This window comes from Ursus americanus, unplaced genomic scaffold (assembly GCF_024610735.1).
Source record: "Ursus americanus isolate L20-20 unplaced genomic scaffold, mUrsAme1.1.p SCAF_107, whole genome shotgun sequence".
Taxonomy (NCBI): Eukaryota; Metazoa; Chordata; class Mammalia; order Carnivora; family Ursidae; genus Ursus; species Ursus americanus.
Genome location: NW_028273689.1, coordinates 213,037 through 215,705, shown reverse-complemented (window position 1 = coordinate 215,705; position 2,669 = coordinate 213,037). Strand labels below are relative to the sequence as shown.

The 2,669-nt window shown below is 48.7% G+C and overlaps 1 long non-coding RNA gene across 1 annotated transcript; it reads left to right on the top strand.

Moving 5' to 3' along the window:
• The first annotated feature begins 425 nt into the window (after positions 1-425).
• On the top strand, positions 426-1,950 carry LOC148106703 (uncharacterized). Its single transcript, XR_015723610.1, has 3 exons — positions 426-636; positions 747-939; positions 1,131-1,950. It is a non-coding gene; the product is annotated as an uncharacterized LOC148106703 (long non-coding RNA).
• The last annotated feature ends 719 nt before the right edge of the window (positions 1,951-2,669 follow it).

Here is a 2,669-nt window from a genome sequence, read left to right as displayed (position 1 = left end):
TGCAGCACAAATGGGCTCACCCTAGAAGGATGTTTTGAAGGTCTGAGAAGCACTATCCACTCCATGGGTGAGACAAGAAGGCAAAGCTATTCCCGCTTGGAGCATTCCTTTTGGCGCTTAAAATTGCCTTGGATATGCATAAAAGCATTGCATTTCCTAAAGCCCAAGGCTGGAACAGTCTGAGAGCAGCTGACCTTGCCAGGAACCAGGCACACCCTTGCAGGAAGGGTTGGTGCAGAAGGGAAGGGGCAGGGCTCTGAGGGTGGTCTGCAGCTAGAGGGGTCCGCGAAAGGGGCCGCGTGTGTGTGTGTGTGTGTGTGTGTGTGTGTGTGTGTGTGTGTGTGATTGCAGCCCTGCCCATGATCCCCGTCATGCCTGCTCAGGGCGTTTAGCCAAGGAGGTGCCTCCTGGACCTCTGCACTCCCAGAGTTGTGAGTCATGGGGCCGGTTGCCTGGCATTCAAGGAGTTGGAAGCATCATACTCCCCAAGCAATCACCCCATGGGGGTGGAGCTACGTCTCTGTGTGCAGATCCGGAGCAGCCCAAGGACGCAGACCAGGAGCCAAGGAAGTGGAGTTTTGAGAGAGTGGACCTGTGGAGTTCCTGGCTGGGTGAATGCATGCTGTGTGGCCATAGGTGGGCTTTCTGGGAGTAGGGGCACCCCGGGTAAGAGGCAGGGTTCTGGAAGGGCATGTTGAGAGAGTTCATCATGGAGACTCAGTTTTCTTTCCTTTTTCCCTTGAAAGTCTCTTCTGCCTAGTCTCCGTCAACTGGCCATACACTCCAGACCCAGGAACTCCAGGGCACCCGCTCAGCAAAGCTTTTGTGGGATGGTTCGCAGACATTCCAGGGTTTCCCGTGTTCCCCAAGAAGAGCGAGAGAAAGGACCGCACAGTCCCCAACTTCAGTGCGGTGCCCCTGTCCCCCGACACAGTGCAGGTAATGGACCTTGAGCAGTTCCCCGAGTTCAGCAGGGTATTCCCTGTTCCCTCAGGCACAGGTGGGGCGCTAGGAAGGCCCAGAGCCCTTACCCAACTTCAGCATTGTGCTAGCTGTTTCCTGGGAATGGTGGCAATGGGCTGGGAGATAATTACTACTAAAAGACAAGTCTATGTTTCCCCTTCTCCCAGAAACCACAGCAGGTGTGCAGGCTTTAGGTCCGAGGAGCTGCTTCTCCCCATCTGACAACACTTCTCTGCTCTGGCTCCGCGACACCCTACGTTCTGAACGTCTGCATCTGAGTCAGTGAGGCAGCTTGACACGGGATCCAGCATTCAGAGAAAGCGGCAGGTCCATTTGGAGAAATGTCATATCCACATCAGGACTGGAAGTAAAACCTCTCATGAACCCACCATCTCCTGGGCTTTTCTCTTTTCTCTAGTTGAGCCATGAAGTAAAACTTAAGTAATAGTTGTCAGCGTTCTGAATTTGGTGAAGGAGGTACTTAGTTTCTGAACTTGGAGCACTTTGCAGGGGATCCCATTTTCTCTGTTCATTGACTGCTTATGAATGTATTTTGAACAGCTGTTTCCTAGAAACACTCTTTCATTAGAAAGGGAAGGTGAGGTTTACTCTTTGCCTATTTTTAAGATATACGTTTGACAGTGTTTATACAGTTGGGCCTAAGATATGGGTGAGTGGCCACCATTTAGTGTTAGATGGCCTTTTGTCGTCACATACAAATATGGATGATGTCTTTCCAATTGTCAAAGGTGATGTTTCATCACTGATTAGTCTTTTCATCCCAAGAGTTACAATGGGGGTCGAGGGAAAATTCAAAATTATTCAGAGCAGCATTTTGCTGTTTAAAATATATGCTGGTGTTGGGTAGTAAGGAGGGCACATATTGCATGGTGCACTGGGTGTTATATGCAACTAATGTATCATCGAAATTTACTATACTGTATGGAGACTATAACATTATGTAATAAAAAACAATAAAAAAATAAAGGTAAACCTTGTGTATCTAACTATACCAGATGTATCATCTCGATATTTTGAAGTGCCATATTCAATCTGCTGTTTCTTTGGTAGTGGAGTCAGAGGAGAGTCTTTGGGAATTCCTTTCGATAGAGGCATGGTGGTGGCTACAATTGGGTAGGCGACAGGGGCCCTGGGCTGAGTTCTGGAACTGCTTTCCTGATGCTGGGTGAGTCAGGTTATGCCAAAGAGTTTCTGTTTCTTCCCTATGAGATTGACAAAAACCGGCTTCCAACGGAAAAATCTTTCGTAACGTGCAAACATGCTCAAAAGTGCCTGTGCCAAGGTGAAGTAAATGCCATACACTGATCTGTAAGAGACCACAGTTTGCTAGCAGGAGATAAACCCGAACGAACACAGCAGGGGACACTTGGGGCAGAAACGGCTTCCGAAGAAAAAAAAGTTCTTGATGTGGAAAACCTATCTAAAGTGGTTGTAGCAAAGTAAACAGAATGCCACACACTTATGTGCAAGAAACAACATTCCCCAGGCATGGTCTAAGCCCAGACATCGTCACTGTGCTTTTGGTAGCATGAGGGAAACCCGAGCCTCACAGCCCTGACCCATTAGGTAAAAAGCCGGCTTCCAAAGGAAACAGTTTTCCTAAGGTGCAGACCCTCTCACAAGTGGTTGTGGCAAGGTAAAGCAAATGCCATCCACTTCTCTGGAAGAAACCACAGTGCCCAGCC